Source organism: Chiloscyllium plagiosum, unplaced genomic scaffold (genome assembly GCF_037043375.1).
Source record: "Chiloscyllium plagiosum isolate Xiang-an unplaced genomic scaffold, Cpla_swu_hap1 HiC_scaffold_41, whole genome shotgun sequence".
Taxonomy (NCBI): Eukaryota; Metazoa; Chordata; class Chondrichthyes; order Orectolobiformes; family Hemiscylliidae; genus Chiloscyllium; species Chiloscyllium plagiosum.
Genome location: NW_028270179.1, coordinates 5,131,747 through 5,150,465, shown reverse-complemented (window position 1 = coordinate 5,150,465; position 18,719 = coordinate 5,131,747). Strand labels below are relative to the sequence as shown.

Sequence of the window (18,719 nt, the reverse complement as noted above, 5' to 3'; positions counted from 1 at the left end):
TGAATACTGAAGCAATGTATTAATTGAAGATCACTCCCAAATCCTCCAAATCCAGGCCCGGGTTCCCTCAGTTATCCCTGATCAGCCCTACACTCACTCTGACTCTCCTTTTGTTCCTTACATAAGTGTAGAGCACTTTAGAGTTTTCCTTAATCGTACCCGTCAAGGATTTTTCATGCCCTGTTTCCTGAATGCATTCTTCAGTTCCTTCCTGGGCATCTTCTAACCCTCTAGAGCTCTGTCTATTTCTTTCTTCCTGAACCTTATGTAAGCTTCCTTCTTCCTCTTAACTAAATGTTCCACATCTCTTGTCATCCATGGTTTTTTCCCCCCACCATCCCTTCCTTGCTTCACTGGGACAAAACAATTTAGCACTAGCAGCAAGTGCTCACTAAACAATCTTCACATTTCTGTCGTGAATCTCTCCGAGAATATTTTTTTCCAAGTTATGTTCCACAGCTCCTACGAAGAGTATGGCAATTCCCCATCCCCCAATTAAATACTTTCCCATACCGTCTCCTCCTATCCTTGTCAATGACTATGGTAAAGATCAGGAGTTGTAATGACTATCACTGAAATTCTGCCCCACCGATCGATCTGACGCATGACCTGGTTCGTTACCAAGCATCAAATGCAATATGGCCTACCCTCTAGTCGACCTTTCTGCACACTGAGCCCGGAATCCTTCCTGGACACACCTGACCAAATTAGCTCCATCCAAAGTATTTGCACTAAGGAGGCTCCAATCAATATTAGGGAAGTTGACGTCACTCATAACAACACTTCTGTTACTTCTACATCTTTCCAAAACCTGTCTCCCAATCTGCTCCTCCCTGTCTCTGCTTTATTTGGAGGTCGACAGCAAACTCCCAATAAAGTGACTGCTCCTTTCCTTTTTATGAATTCCACCCATACTGCCTCAGCAGACAAACCCTCCTTGACAACCAAAAGAGCTGCTTTCTGCAGCTGTGATATTCCCTTCATTAGAAATGCCGCTTCCCCACCTGATTTGCCCCCCTCTTTATTCCTTTTGAAGAAACAACCCTGGAATATTCAAAAACCATTATTGTTGCTGATATATAAGTCAACGTAAGGGCCACAGCATCATAGCTCCAAGTACCGATAAGTGCTCTAAATTCACCACTCACATTCTGAATCTTCTTTTGTTAAAATAGACACAGTTCAAATCATCACGCTGACTGTAACTTTGCCCTAACAATTGTCTATCCTTCTACACTGTCTCTCTGTGAGCTGCATCTGCCATTTCACCAGTTACTCTGTCCTCTGATCTTTGATGCGTTTCACATCCCTCTGGCAAACGAATTTAAAACCTTCTGAAGATTTCTTGTTGATCTCCTGCCAGGGATATTGGTGCCCCTGCAGATCCAGTTCCCTAATGTGGTCTGTGAGGAGCTAGATTTGGGGGCACGTCTCGCAGGGAATTCAGCAGGGACACTAGTGGTGACTCTTCCTTCCCACATTCGGCAGGAAGAGCATTGAAATGCCCTCGCCTACATCACCTATGCTCTAATTTGTCAAAAGAGAGTAATAAAAATGCAACCTTACCTCACCAACCCTCCACATAGCATCTTCATTTATTGGATAGAGAGGAGGACGGGTGCCAGACACTATGCGTGTCGTGCTCCAGATTTAGCTATTGTTCGAAAATATTAATTCATTTGCTGAGCAGTCGACGTGTCTGCTTCCGCTGCTCTTCAGATTGTGCTCCAACGATTCACGAAGTAATTATTTAATATTCAGTCTTAGCTTCCCGGCTCTGTCTGGCTCGTGCTTTCTCGACTCTCGCTACTGAAACATTGGAAATTAATCTCTTCCCCTTTGTAAGTTCTTAGCCCCTGACCCGCTGTTCATATGCTCACACATGGGTGTTCAAAATGTTGCAATCGTATCCGTTTCCACGACTTCTCTGGCAGCTCTTTCCATGCACGCACCACCCTTTCTGTGACAAATATGCCCCTTAGTTACCTTTTAAATATTTCCCCTCTCATCCTAATCTTACTCCACAACTCAGTGGAAAGTCCTTGCCAACATATCCCATGTCTGCGTGAATTTCCTCCCGTTGCGCTGCTTTCCTCCCACAATCCAAAGATGTGCAGGTTAGATCAATTGGCCATGGTAAATTGCCCACAATGTTCAGAGGTGTGAAGGTTGGGTACATTATTGACGGGCAATTATTGAATAATAGGGTAGGGAATGCGTTTGCATTTGACATTCTTTGGAGGGTCGGTTGGGACTTCTTAGGCTGAAGGGTCTGTTTGAATTCTGTTGGGATTCTGTGATTCTATGATTCTCTGTCCCGCATGATTCCACAAACCTCTGCAAGGTCACACCTCAGCCCAGGCCTATTCAGTCTTTCTCTATAGTGTAAATTTTCCAACCCTTGTAAATAAAAAATGTCACGAAGCTTCACCATTCTGCACCATTTTCTACTTCTCTCCTCCCCCTAGCACCCGCACACCACTGACTGAAACTGACAATTCCTCTGTCTAAACTTGGATCCCTATTTCCTCTACAATTCTGGTGACAGAACGTTCACATCCTTCCTGCAACTCAGAAATACCGCACAGATCCGACTTCCTCAAGCTCTCCCATGTCCTGAGGAGTGGTGATCTTCTGGTTAAACCTCCACCAGTTTTATCCCAATGGTTAAACATTTCAGTTGATCTGCTTTTGTTTTCTTCACTTCACTGTTTGCCTTCGAAGCGGCGCCAGTCGCCATCCTGTCCAAATCTCTTCCTCAAAGCTTTTTGCAATCAGTATCCTCATTGTGAATCGCCAGTTTTCTCACTGTGTGCTTTTGCAGCAAGCCATGAGTAAGGCACATGGTATATCAGCCTTTATTTCAGTAGGGTGGGAATTCAGCTAGAGCGATGACTCATTAACATTACGAGTGGTGTGAGGGAGACCACACCTGGAGTATTATCTGTACTCCCAAATACGACATTCTCACCATAATCACACTGCCTATCAAGACTGCTCCGCGACTTAATATGATCACGGCCGATCTGATCATCATCAGTTCTCTTTTCATGCCCATATCATCAATTCGGTTCCTGATTAAAACTTTCTCAATCACAGCCTTGAATAGACCCATCATCCACTCCGTCTGCGACAAAAAATTCCATTCGTTATCCTCTGAGAAACGAATGTCCTTCTCATGTCTGTGGGTATATCCTTGGGAGGAGATCAAGCACTCCCGGCCTAGATTCACTCCCACAAAGAAAATGACATCCCCTCAGTTCCCCTGACAAGTTCCTGAACAATCGTGTGTATTTGAATAGAGTTACCTCGTCTAAACTCCAGTGAGTACAGGTTCAATCTACTCAAACGCTCGTTATGGTACAGTCCCCCGTCCCTTAAATGAACCTGGTGAGTCTTTGCATAAGCAAGATTGGAAATTAGGCTCAAAGCTAGCGGTGAAATCAGGAATAAAATCCATCCCTCAGGCATTGATAGGCCTTCCCCGAATATGGTCTCCAAGTAGAAAGAACAATTTTTGACGGAGCTTCTATTAAACTGATCAGGGCTCCATCTGATTCACAGACTGTACGTACAGGGTTGAGCAGTTGGGTTGAGCAGTTATCTAAATCGGTCGAGAACTATTTCGCTGGAACATTGTAAAACATTGCTCACGTCACAGGAAGAGTACTGAGTGCTCTTCTGGAATGCATACGATAGGAGCAATGCAATAGCACTAGAGATAGCATACTGTTGGGGAACGACGACAAGCATGCTGCCTGTGCTGAAGAGATTTAGTAATGAAGTGAGATTTAGTAGACTGAAGTTGTTTTTCTTTGAATAGAGGAAATTGGGAGGACACTTGAGTGACGTGTATATATGATTAGAGAAATAGAAAGGAAAGATAAGAAGAAACGATCCCCTTGATGCAGCGCTCAATGACGGGCAGCATATATTTACAGGGAATGGGAGAACTTAGAGACTATATCGATTTTTTTTAGCCAGAGCATGCTGGGAATGTGCAAGTCACTGCCTGTCCGGATGGTCGAGAGACAAAAAAAAATCTGAAGATGGCCTGATCCAAAATGCACGGACAGAAGGCTGGAAAAACACAGCAATCCAGGCAGCACGTAAGGATAGTCGAGGCATAAATCCTCATAGCATTGAAAAAGTTTTCAGACAGTATTATACGGAGGGACCTAGTGGTCCAAGTCATTAGCACCCTGAAAGTGCAGTCAGCAAAGCTGGGCCCCGCACCTTTGGAAGAATATTTTGCTCTTGAAGTGAATGTTGTGCACGTTCACAAGGATGATATCAGGACTTTAGAGGTTATATCCTGAGGAAAGGTTAGACAAACAGTGCTTGTTTTCTGGAGAATGAAATAAATATTTTTGAAGAATTGTTTGTCGTATTGTTTGTGAGTTTGCAGATTCATTCGCTGAGCTGATGTGCTTTCCTGCCAGGTAAGATCATTAGTGCGCCTCGGGTGAAGTTTTAGTGCTCTGTTAACTCTGGTATAGACGTGCCGCCAGATACGACCAATACTGTCACATGTCCAGCCCTACAGACAAAGGCGGACACAAATTCAATTGGGACAACCTAACCATCCAAGCACAAGCAACGCAGAGACCCGCAAAAGAGTTCCATGAAACCTGCAATGCAATTCAGACCGGAACTCTATCAATCAACGCATTGAACTGGATCACGTGGACAAACATTTCAGATGCAGAACCGGAAGTACTAGAAAACTGACACACAGAAACAGCAGGCATGACAAACCACGAAAGCTTCACTGCAGGTACACTTACGACGTGACAAAACGTCGGCAGAAAAACACATCAGCCCGCAAATAAATCTATGAACTCGGAATTTAGAAGGTTAAGGGGTGATATAACGAAATTCTTCTTGATAGTAAGAGGGAGAGATAGGATCGATAAACTCATAGTATTTCCACTGAGTGAAACTGAAGTCAAAAATGAGCAGTGACAAGATCCTGGAATTGTCTCTGTAAGGACATTATCGGTTTATCTGCAGCACGAGAATTACTTCTGTTCAAGAAGGTGGTTCGCCACCACCTTCACAAAGACAACTAGGGACTATCAATAGCTGCTGGTGACAGCCAGTGACGCCCACATCAAAGTCTAAGAATTAAGGCCAATTCTAAGAATTAAGGAATTCAGGAGAGATAATCGAAAAAAAAAACCTTCTATACACAAATATTAATGTCGGCTCAAATTCCCTTAAAGAAATGGCAATCGGTTGTTAAATTTAAATTGGACATAGAGTATTTTTAATTCAGGAAGGACATAAATGACGTGAGTCCAAAGCAAGGGGATAGAGTTATCCCACAGATAAGCCATATTCTTATTGAGGAACTGAGCTGGATTGAGGGGCTGAACACCCTCCCCGTTCCAATAAAGAAATGATTTTGATCTTAATTCATTCAGTCTTTTCTCAGTCCAGTATCTGTGTTCAATGTCTGATGTAAACGCTTGGGAGACACATTTATTCTTTGATTCCAGCTCCTGTCCATCTCAATTATGAATCGACATCTTGAAAGAACGCAAAGTGAAGAAGTCAGCACTGTGCCAATGGTTAATATCTGTGAGCATATAAAAAGAGGATCTGTGTTCTTGTCTTTCCATTACCCATCAGAACTACAGCGCCGATGTGCGAGGTGCTGCTTTGCTGCTTGGAGTTTTGCTGTTAGTGGAAGCCCCATAAGTAGTTCTTTTATCTGTTAATGTTCACTGCAGATGTTTATACATCTTTCCATTGGCAAACAGAGGAACGAGGTTTGGAGCATTGTCTCTGTGCTCGTTAAGTGTCTGCTGCCGTTAACTTGTGTACTTCTTCCACCAGCCCATCGAACATGTTTTAAAATAGGGGTTTGATATCATTTGTTGGGAAGATGGAATAAAAAGGTTTTGGATGAGGAAGTGGGAACAGGGGATTCAGCTGGATTATCAGCCATGGTCATATTGAGTCATGAAACAGTATAGACGTTTCAGTTGGCCTCCTCCTGCCCGAGGTTTCCTTGCTTTTCATTTTCTGGTGAAATGTCTATGGTGAGAGATGATTGGCCTCCAACAAGCGTGAGCATATTGTTTCAAATTCCAATCAGTGAAATGTCTGTCCTATTTTTCCATTGACTGGCAATGTCAGGAGGTTATGTCCATTAGTCAGAAGTAAATGTCGAGTGATCGGACTGGGAAATGGATTTGCATGGGTTATTCCTCGGCGGGTCGATGTCGATCTTTTAGGCCAAAGGGCCTGTTTCTACTCAGTAGGGATTCGATGATTCTATGTTATGCCTGATGTCACTCTGAGACAAACGTGGAGTTTCCATCAAAGGCATTCCCTCTCACCTCACCTCGCCAATGCAATTCATTTCAACTTCTGGACAGGTCTAAACGCAGATCTGAATTTGATTGCTCCATGTGAATACCACACCGAACACCTAACATCCGACATTGCATGGATCAATTGGCTTATGACATTGCCTGTCTCTTTGCTGAGGAAGGCAGATGGCTGAGGGAAAATTGGGAACTGATCAGATGAGCTTATTATTTTCATTTGCTTTATTCCAACAGAACTGACACGATGTTTTTCGCATATTGTTACATCTCTGCTCGTGTCCGTGCGTAGATAACACAGAGTGTCCTCGTCACACACACGCAGAGGTTTTGTGTTGAAGATGGGGATACTCCAAGATCGAATGGAAATTATTACACTCAATGTCTTCAGAAGCTTGTGAACATTATCTGATGTGAAGGGATTCGACAGAAAACAGTTATATTGGCACCAAAGGACTCGAGACACTAATTCTGAATATCGTGCACAGTGCTTTATCGTAGGCTCCAGCGCTGATGTGTAATCCTCAGGCATCACCTTTGAAGGCGGTGTATGTGGAATTGTCACAAATGTTCATTGTAGATCAGTTAACAGTAAAACACCCCTCAAAGTGAATGAGCTGCGAATATCTAATGAAACATATCGATTGAGCAATCACATTTTGACCTCTCTAGCTAATGAATTTTTATTGCAGCTTCTACCCCTTGGTCCACATCTTCAGGAATAAGAACACATAACAAAGAAAACTACAACACAGGATCAGGCCATTCGCCTCTCTAAGCCTGCACTGAACGAGATTCTTTGGCAAAATCTGTCGCCTAATTTCGAAGGATCTGTATCCCTCAGCTCCCTTGCCATTCATGCATCTGTCTAGATCCATCTTAAATAATTCTGTCATGCCTGCTTCTACCACATCCTCTGGCAACAATTTTCTGGGACCCACCACCCTCTGCGTAATAAAATTTCCACATGTATTGCCCTGAAGTATGTCCTCTCTTACCTTGAACTCGTCACCCCTAATAATTGGGCCACCCACTCTGGGAAAGGATTTCTTGCAATCCACCCTGTCAGTACCTCTCCTGATTGTGTAGGCCTCAATCACATACCCCCCTCAACATTCGTCTTTTTAATGAAAGTAATCGCAATGTACTCAACCGCTATTCAATGCTGGCTTCATCCATACCAGGCAATATCCTGGCGTCTCCAACCAGCCATAACCTCTTGGTAATGAGGTGATCAGAACTGTACAGAGTAAAGCATATGTGGCCTCTCCAAAGTCGTATATGACAGTACATGCCCTGTCAATTCTTGTACTGAATGCCACGTCCAATGAAGGGAAATATGTCGTATGCCTTTTTGGCCATTCCATCAAACTGTGTTGCCACCTACAGAATACATTGGACCTGAGCACCCAGATCTCTCGATGCATCAATTTTCCCCAGGGATTTTCAATTTAACGTATATTTCACTCTCGAACTGGATCTTCCAAAATGTATCATCTGGCAATTGTCCAGTTTGAACGCCATTTGTCATTTCTCCTCCGAAATCTCCAACGTATCTAAGTTCAGCAGCATTCTCTGACAAATATCTTCACTAACAGCTGCTCCACCAACCTTAATTTCATCTGCAAACTTAATAATCAAATTACCTATACCTTCCTCAAGATCATTTCTGTAAATCTTTTAGACTTTAAGGCAGAATTTTTTTTTTACTGTTGTTTAAAAATCAGCGAGTGGAAATTCCATCTGAGTAAACACCTATTTGAAGCCTTCAGAAATCTGATTGTGTCACTGGTTAATTCCCTGTTTCTCTTAATAAGGATTTACCACCCAATATATCCTTTCATAGTTTAAGGGAGAATGCTGTGTCGGATTCAAAATTTATAGGAACCCGCAGCTCAAAACAGAGGGTTTGATTGTAATCTCAGAGATTATAACGGAAATGGATAAGGAGTTGGGATCAACATTTCCCAGCGTTCTAACATTGAGAAAATGATTTTCCTCTGCGGTTAGTTATATTTATGAGAACGATAAATGGATGAATTTGGAATCGTGGATCTATTGATCTGTTCGGATTCTGGAAATGTTTTACTATCCCATTCTGGCTATTGTTTGGGTCGCAGGAAAGTGTCTCAATCAGGGTTTGAATCTGGAATACAAGCTCTACTGCAAGAATGCGCTTTTCACTTACTATACACTACTGCTGGGTTTTGTGCTCTTTCGAAATATTTATGTAAATCTGCAAAATGTAGTTACATAGATTTCCGTATTACTGTTCTTCAAATGTACAGACTCACACATTCTTCAAACAGGAATAACAAACTAAACCAAATCTATCACTTGCCTTCGGTAAGGCAATGATAAAGAGCATGATAATCTAATTAATGACTATTAATTAATCATATTAATCGCAAAATCTCTTGATGATGATATCCACTCATTCTCAGACAGATACACAGAGTGGAGAGAAGAATTGCAAAGAAAATGAAAGAATTGTAATTTGCGAGTTCGTTTAATCAGGTTCAAACAATGGATTCCATGAGTTCTTAGCATAATAAATTGCACGTAAAACTAAAGCGACATCTATAATTTGTATGTCACGGGTGATTGCATACTTTTTCAGTGCACTTCGCCAAGAATATTTTTACTACTTTTGTCAGAAGGTTCAACAGTTGTTGAAGTGGACAATAAACGAGACAGATTAAAACATATCATCCAGTCCAAACGATTCCAAAAATCACTTAAGTTCTGCCAAAACCAGGCAGGCGGTCTTTTCTCCTTTTTTTATTTTAATCAATATTATCTGTGTTGGTTGGTCAGCATCTGACCTACCTTGATTAGCAAAATCAACAAGCAACTACCTGATTATGCAGACGATAGAAAGATTCAATGTTCAATCATCCATAACATTCCCCAGATTTGTAATCGATTTCCATTATCTTCCAGGTCATTTGTCAGTGATACAAATCCTTGTGGGTTTTACTTGTTTTTAATACAGGTAGCTGTTCAAAGTTCAGTTCTCACCTCACACTCAGATCCATCAGAAATATCGATAATTAGCGAGGGTCTCTCCAATGTTCTCTGCTCTTTCTCCACTGGAAATTGCGAATTATTTGATGTTCGATTTGAAGGTATGTGTCAGTGTGCAACTCCAATCCTTTTTCAAATCTTTGGAAAACAGAGAACATTCATTTCACTCATCAGTATATCAAGTCCTGTCACCATATGACTCCTGTCCTCGCGAGGTCATGAGGTGGCGTCCACGTGAGGTCTCGAATATAAAATTCTCATCACTGCGTTCGACACCTTCAATCATCATAAAATCCGCTCAACACCAGGATCCAGCTCTTTTCACAAATTGCTGTTAATTTTCGTTTTTCAAATCCATATCCCTTTCTCCCATCTCCATTCTGACACTCTCTCCGTGTCTCACCATCTGTATTAATTGTGCCATTTTTTTCTGATTCTCTCTCATATACGCTTTTCCTATTGCTCGCAGACTCACTTCATACGACGGTGCTGATGTCTGCCATTCAGCTCATCAAGTACCTGATGGATATATGAAATTTTCATCCCTCCATTTCCATTTCCCTTTTATTGGACACAAAAATATCTATGATTTCTTCCTTTCCATCTCAAGGATTGAATATTGGAAGAGATTGTGTCATATTCAATTTCAGCGAGGAAGCTTCAGATCAGGACAGCTCTCTACATGATAACATGTTGAATCTTTCACCTCTGCATTTTCGTTTGTTATTTGGTACTTGCTTTCTCCCTACTCCCAAACTTTAAGAAAACATCATCAATATCAGTGTCATCATTCGATAGGGAAATGTCTCCACAAGATACTCAACAACAAGAGGATATTTCCTCATAGAATTGGTTGGGTAGTTTGGTTTTGTACTAGTGAAAATATAGAATAATGGGTGTCAACTTTAATGAAGTTTTCAAGATTCTTAGCTGAAATGACAGGCTACATGTGGAGAGTGTGTGGGACAGGCTCGTGCCGTCGGGCATAGTCTTACTAGAAGGCGTTATGCATTTCAGGCAGAGATAAGGAGAAATAGTTTCTCTCATAGGCTCGCGATTCTGTCGAATTCTTCACTGCAGAAGGCTGCTTCGATTGAGTCATCAAGTGTATTCAAAGCTGGGATAGACAGACTTTTAATCAGGAAAAGAATCGAGGGCTTTTGGAATAGGGCAATAAAGTGATTTTGTGGATGTTTCGATAAAACACAATCTCACTGAATGGTGGAACAGTCTAGACAGACCGAGTGACCTTATTCTGCTCCTACATCTTATGATTGTAAGAAGCCGATTTTGGTGAAAGTCAGGAAAATAACAGATTTTGGACACAATGAACCTTAATACAGATCCTGTTCTCATCAACACGAGCTGGGGTATTAGAATCTGAATAGTCACTATCATGACTTTCCTCCACTGATTTTCCTTACGTCTCCATTAACTCCTGGTTGCTCCAGGAATTGCCGTGTAGTAACCTGCTATGCAGTCTCACCAGGCTTCTCGTTGAAAGGAAATTCGGATTTTCTCGAAGATGTTTTGCCTTGCGCTCATCAGGCCATTTCGCACGAACATAAACTGAGTTGGGAAAATCACGTTTATTCTGCATGACAGCCGATCAGGGATTAGTTAGTTCATGGTCACTGATTAATCTGGGTGCGCCTGTCGAAAATAAAATTATTGATGCGGAATGACACCAAAGGTTACGTTTAAACTAAGAGCTGTGTACCTCATTTATCAGTACACGCCTGTGGGAAACGCAACCAAGGATGCAGATTGTGATTTATATATCAGGCTTAATGCATTTAAACTGGACAATGTGAATCTGACAGATCAGCGTCTTCCTTTGACAATACATGCATTGGTCCAAATTGCCAGTTAGCTGCCAGGAGTTTGATGAACTTTAAATTCATCTGTGAGAATCTTCGGAAATGCACCCATTGAAGTTATTTGACAATCAACTGCAAGGATTCGTGAAATTTAAACTTTGCAATAGAAACCTGGTTTATCTGAGATATAGACCATACTTTGTTGATGTGGGTCAGAAGATGGAAACTGGGATCTATTCCCGTCAATTCTCCCAGAGGCGCTGAGGTGAGTTAAACTGTTTGTTAATCATATTTAACTTCTCTACATATGATATTTCCTTTTGAATCCCGAACTGTTTTCGGTGCCATTTCCCATTGAAGAGCCTGTTGCTCAGAGTCAGCGTAATTATTTCACTAAAATTACTATTCAACAGCACCCATTTCTCTCAATTTTTATAAGAATAGACATCAGGGAACGTTGTGATTAACGTAGAAATTTCAGATCAAAATTCAGCAAAGTATGTGGAAATATAATTTACCTCTCCTCAACTCAGTCCTGAGCTCTCTGTGCCTTTACAGGGTGAGTGCACTGTGAAACCAATATGTTAGAAGTTCCAGAGCTGAGGAATATCTACATAAGGATATGGCAAATATTTGTAGATACACACTGAGTATTTACAGGACTGTTTTTATTCTGAATTCTTAAGTGACCCCAGAGGATCATATAATCCGAGAGTGCTGTAACAGGCCATTCAACCCATCATGAGCACGCCAAACCTCTGCAGAGCATCATACGTACAGAAGAAGCAAGTTGGTAGTAGTGGGATTCGAACCCACGTCTCTGAAAAGACTGGAACTTAAATCCAGCGCCTTAGACTGCTCGGCCATACTACCACTGCAGCAAGATGGCAGCATCTTGGGTTTTGTGAACGCTGACTGCACCGAGCTGCTTGAAGAACATTGTCTGGTACATCATGTATAAAAGCACGTGTACTCTTCAGACGGCTCGCTGGTTTTGTGGCATGGAAGCTGCCACTGTCAAGACATTGTTCTGAACAATAATGGATTATCTGCATTACATTCTGATCCCATATGTTCCATTTGACTTGATTCTGCTTCTGAACACTTTCACCGTCAGACACATTTTGACAGCTAGTTGAGCCCACAGGAGACTCCAGGCCCACAGAAGTGGGGAGACTCACACAGATCCATAAATGGATTGTCGAAGAAATCTGTCATTTTACTCTTTGTGCTCTCTGCTAATTTTATATTTTTTCTTGTCCACTTTAGTGACGTATTCACTGTGGAAGTGAATGCATTTAGTCAGTGATGTATCATTTAGGATACCTAGCCTTGTAAATAAAATAGTTTTCATGCTGTAGGTTTTGAGCTGCTGCACTAACACTCTTATTTATGCTGTGACACAGTCTCTGTTCCGAAATCAATTAAAAAATATGCTGAAATATCCCTTCACCATTCTCATAACACATGTTCGTGGGCGGCATGGTAGCACAGTGGCTCGCACTGCTGCTTCACAGCGCCAGAGACCCGGGTTCAATCCCCCCCCCCTCAGACGACTGACTGTGTGGAGTTTGCACATTCTCCCCGTGTCTGCGTAGGGTGCTCCGGTTTCCTCTCATAGTTCAACGATATGCAGGTCAAGTGAATTGCCCGTTGTGTTAGGTATGGGGTAAATGTAGGGGCGTGGGTGGGTGCGGACTTGTTGGGCTGAAGGGCTTGTTTCCACACTGTAATGTAATCTAATCTAAGGTTCGATAAGGAGATGAGCTATAAAAGGCCGATAAAAAATGGACTGAGTCTCACTTGATTTTATGAATGGACAGATCTCCTGTGTAAATCAGATTCGGAGAGAATTCAGTCATTTCCCCACGACACTCAGTTGCACTTCTATGCTGTCCAGAAACTCCAGGCGTTTTCATTGATCCAACGTTATACTGAATTAATAATATTTACTTTTTTGATTTCACATGTTGTTAATCCAATGTATTCATTTGCCTGGATGAGTGCATCTTCAGTAACACTCGAGAAACTGAAAACCAAAACCAAGAAGTATCTGTTGTAGGCAGAAATGTCAAAGAGGAATCGTAAGCCCCGTTTTCCTTCACTCATTCTGTGCTCTATTAACACGTATGTTAGAGGCCAGAAACTACCCCAAAGCTGTTGTATTGGGGTGCGGTTTTCCTCTTACTTGGGGGCCAGTATAGTCAATAATGTTCTGGGTTCCCAAGTGAAATACAACATTTTATTTCCATCCGCCTTACAGTAGTTGATGCAACATTGGTACCCATTGTTAGACACATTCCCCTAATGTGAACATTCATACCAATAAAAATGCAGTCAATAATGGACATCTCTATGAACAGCCCCAGGCGCAACCAAATTGAAATGATACCTGCCAGATAACTCCCCAACAGCGCTTGGGACCGACAAAGCTTCTGACAGCCTTAATTCTGCCCAGCTGCGTTGCATTATTTACCAATAAAGTACATTGCTGTTTCTCACAAAGAACTCTTCCAGCTTCTGTACAAATTTGAGAATGGCCGATTGGGAAAGATATTAATTTCAATCAATTTTTATCAAGTTTTTTTTCAAATAAACTATAATATAAACTTCTTGTTGAATTGAGAATAGCCCCTCTCTCTCTGTGTCTTCAGGCTGAGATCAAACAACAACCACTCTCAAACGCAACTGGAGTTAACGACCTCTGCTACTTACAGTCATAGAGTCATAGAATTCTTATAATGTGGAAGCAGGTCATTCGGTCCAACAAGTCCACACCAACTCTCCGAAGACTATCGCACCGAGTCCTATTCCCCTGCAATCTTATCCGTTTTTACTTGGAGGAAGATGGCGTGATATGTACGGAGGTGGTTGCGTTGTTAGGGTGGAGGATGAGGATCGGGGGCTTCTGTCCTTGTTGCGCTTGGAGGAATGGTTTTCGACAGCGGGGGTGCGGGAGTGGATGAGATGTACTGGAGGGCATCATCAATCACGTGGGAGGGGAAATTGCCCACTTGAAAGAAAGAGGCCATTTGGTGTGTTCTGTGATGGGACTGGTCGTTGTGTGATCAGATGCGGCGGAGGTGGAGGAATTGGGAATAAGGGATAGCATCTTTACAGGAGGCAGGATGGGAGGAGCCGTAGTCCAGATAGTTGTAGGTGGTGGGTTTGTACAAGATGTCAGTGTTATGTCGGTCACTGTTAATGGAGATGGATGTCCAGGAAGGGGAGGAAAGTGCCTGAGATGATCCAGGTAAATTTTAGGTCGAATGTGTTTTGAAGTTGATGAACTTCCAACCTCCTCTCCGAGCACGAGGAGGCGCTGATGCAGTCATCACAGTATTAGAGGAAGACGTGGGGAATGGTGCCAGGCTAACTCCGTCAGGTGGATTGTTCAACATAACCCACAAAGATACAAGCGTTGCTGGGACCATTGCGGGTGCCCATAGCTATCACCTTCGTCTGGAGAAAGTTGGAGGATTCAAAGGAGAAATTATTAAGAGTAAGGACCATTTCAGCCAAACGCATGAACGTGTCAGTGTAAAGGTACTGGTGGGGACGGAGGGAGAGGAAGAAACGAAGGGCTTGGAGACCCTGGTCATGGCAAATTGTTGTCTGTGGAGACTGAACGTCCATGGTGAACATGAGGCGTTTGGAGCCAGGGAAACGAAAGTCGTGGTGGAGATCGTGTGCGTGTTTGGTGTCCTGAACATATGTGGAGAGATCCGAGCCTGGGGGCATAGAACAGTATCGAGGTATGTGCAGATGAGTTTGGTGGGGCAGGTGTAGGCCAAGACGATGCCTCAGCCGGAGTCATCAAGCTTGTAGATCTTGGGTAGGAGATAGTCCAGGCAGTTGGGCATTTCCCATACAATGGTAATATGGCCGATGATCTTGGTGTCAGACTTTATCACGGTCGGTTTTAGCAACAAGTCGGACAGATTCCCTTAATATTTTAAAATAACACGTTTATGAGCTGAACAAAGTTATTTATACTATGATGCAAAGATGAATGACAAACGGGTTGAAAATTGCAGTTATGTGCATTGATATTCCCATTTCTGAAAACACTGAGAAGCACACAAAAACAGAGACTCACACTCAAATACGGACACACAGTCTTAGTCAAACTCACACAGACACACAAATAAACACGCACACAAACACATGTGCATGAAACCACACGCACACAAACACACTCGCAGACACATGCAGAGAGAGACACACACACACATTCACATGCAAACATACTCAAAGCACACTCACAGATACACCCAAGCACATAGACATATTAAAATATATACACAAACACAAAAATACAAATACAAACAGACATAAACACACAAACGCACGCACACACAAATTTATACATGCCATAGGAAGTATGAAATTTGAGCAGTATTATGCGATTTGGCCCAATCGACACCACTCTGCTATTCAATCGTGGCTCCCATCTTTTTCATCCTAATCTGCCTTCTCCTTGCATGAACGTGTGCGTGTATGCACGTGCATGTGCATGAATGTGTGTGGGCATGCGAGTGTATGTCTACTGGCTTCAGATAATATTGCCAAGGAGGGCTGTGTTTCGGAATGGAGGATTTTGATCAGCGGTTTTCCTCAGGGATCTGTGCTGGATCCATTATTGTTTGTCATTCAATAAATGATACAGATGAGAATTTAGAAGGCGCCGTTATTTGGTTTGCACATGAGACGAAGATTGGTTATATTGTGAACAGAGAAGATTACACAGAGAGCTTAATCAATTAAATCAATGAACCTTACGGTTGAATAGCATGGAATTAGGAAAATCGACGTTTTGGTCTAAAGCCCTTCATCAGGAAGAGAGTCAGAGTCCCTGCAGGGTGGAGAGATATCTCTCCACCCTGCAGGCACTCTGGCTCTATTCCCAATGAAAGGCTTTTGCCCGAAATGGCGATTTTCCTGCTCCTCGGATGCTGCCTGAACTGCTGTGCTTTTCCAGCACGACTCTAATCTGGAATCTGGTTCCCAGTATCTGCAGTCCTTGTTTTTACCCAGCATGGAAACAGGCCAAATATTCCATGCAACCAGGCATTGTGAATTAATCTAATCCTATTTTCCAGCATTTGTTCCATATCGTCTGAATCATTCCTATTTAGCAACCTATCCAGATGCCCTATTTAAACTTCGTCACTACACCAGACTTCAACACATCCCCTGGCAGCTCAATCAATTCACGCACCACGTTCTATGTGAGAAGGTTCTCTGTTATGTTTTTTTGAAATCTGTCCTTTCTCACCTGAAAACTCGGCAATCTAGTTTTGGGCTCCCGAACCCTTGGGAAAAATATATTGACTGCTCATCCTATTCATGCCCCTCTCGAAGGTTCAATTTGACGCTAATAAACACGAATGGCTGTGCTTTCAATCATCCCGGACCTAAATTCTCCAAGTGAATACCGACACCTCTTCCTTCTCCATCAACTCACAATTCTAAAACATTTTAAATCAACTTGTTCAGACATGTTATGAAACGCCTCTTTGAGATTTGGATCTGGGCCTTTAGGCCCAGAGGTAGGACACTACCACCACATACCAACAGCCCATAAAGCTACAAAGTAATATTTCTGTGTATTTGTTCAGCAACCTGTTCTATCATACTGTGACCGACCTCCGTGACATTGAGCCCAGAGGTCTGGGCACCACCACAACTTCCAGATCTATAGCTCAATGGCAGGGGCGCTGCACATTACACAAGATCTTAAATATGCCCAAACCTTGTGTCACATTTTAAGGAAATCTGTAAGCTCAGTTTGGATTTTTCAAAATCTGATTGATTTTACTTAACTACACAGGTGACATGTTTCATTATTAAACAAATGCAAGGGATTCGCGTCAACTGTAGGATGTTGCACATGCTCTGCCACCAAGATAAACTATGAACGTCGTTAATTGCTTGGTTACGATTTTCAACCTAAATAGATATTAACTGTATTCTGCAATATTAAGTAAACTAAATCCGGCCGTCTCACTCTGCGCTCAGAAGGATCTCGAATAAATATTAGTACTAAGCACCGGTGACGAAGATCGAATATAATTTCTGGCCCCAAATGCCACTCACAATTTCTGGCTTTAACGTGTATCTCCCCTCTGCCCAAAACCGTTAAGTGATACAAAGCAGCTGATTATTTACAGCCTCTCCTCCCTATTGTCGTCCACAACCCTCCCCGGCCCCTTACTGTCCCACAAGGCAACCCATGCTCAGGCCCTTTTTGAAAAGCCAGGTCAGAATTTGTAGGTGTCCTGGAGAGGGTTATGGGGTCTGTTGAAACGGAAAGGGGAAGCGGAGAGAGCAGTATTAGCAGTAACGGCATGGATCTTTGCATGTGCCTTTTCCCATGGGTGGAGAATTTCAAGACAAGGGATACATAATAATATGAAAGATTTTTTTTTGTAAATGCTTAAGGTAAATGCTTATGTAGAGACATGAAGGTGTGCAACATGGAAAGCCACCTTTCATTCCTAATCTTTTATGCCAACCAGAAATCCTAAACTAATCTAGTCACATTTCCCAGGATTTGGCACATGTCCGTCTAAACACTATTAATTCATATGCACATCAGTTTCCTTTTAAATATCGTGTTGTACCAGCCTCCACCACTTCTTCTGACAGCTCATTCGATACATGCAAGACCCGCTGTCTGAATAAACTTATCTCTTAGATAACTTTTACAATTTTATCTCTTATCATTAACCAAGGCTGTCGAGGTTTGGGCTTTCTGAACATGAGCATATTGCTCTCTAAGGGATTCGATACAACGAAAGTCCTCACAGTCATCTTCGCACCGTGTGTGTGTGTGTGTTTAGGGTGGGGGCAGTGTACGCCATCACAGAGTGACAACAAGAAAAAGCTCGGGAGGTCTGGCACCACCTGTGGTGAGAAATGAAAATAAACATTTAGGGTCGCGTGACTCTTACTCGCATCTCGTGTCAGAGGGATATTGCTTCACTTTAAACATCGCAGAGACGGCCAGACGAACCCCAGTCAGAGCCACACGATAAGACTCTGGCATGAATACAGACATGGAAAATCTGTCAGTATTTCTCTTGCTCCATGTGAGGTCGTTAATATTTCACTCGCTGTGTCTGGTGTGTATAAATATTTCAGTCTCTCCTTGAGGATTGTGTCAGCATTGCAATTGCTTACAGTCGTAAGTGTGTCAGGATTTTTGTGTCGATTCTGACGAGTACAATTTCAATATTTGCACACACAACACCTGGAAACATTGTCAAGTGCGTGGAGGATAATGTGGAATTCGAACAGGTCAGTGACACACACGTACAGGCACCACACACACATATACATGCACACACACACACGGTTGGCGTGGAGAGGATAGTTGATGTACTGAGGCCGTCAGAGTGGAAAATGTTCATGTGAAAAAATGTCTGCAATGTGGAAAAGATTTCCCTTTTGGCAGTGTTCCAGGCACACAGTTTATATGTTAAAGAGTCGTTCCCTTGCAATTATATCCCAGCAACCCCACGTCAGCTATTGT

General features: G+C 42.5%; 1 non-coding gene across 1 annotated transcript; it reads right to left on the bottom strand.

The window, feature by feature from the left end:
* Positions 1–11,973: 11,973 nt before the first annotated feature.
* trnal-uaa (transfer RNA leucine (anticodon UAA)) lies at positions 11,974–12,055 on the bottom strand. Its single transcript has one exon. It is a non-coding gene; the product is annotated as a tRNA-Leu (tRNA).
* Positions 12,056–18,719: the final 6,664 nt, after the last annotated feature.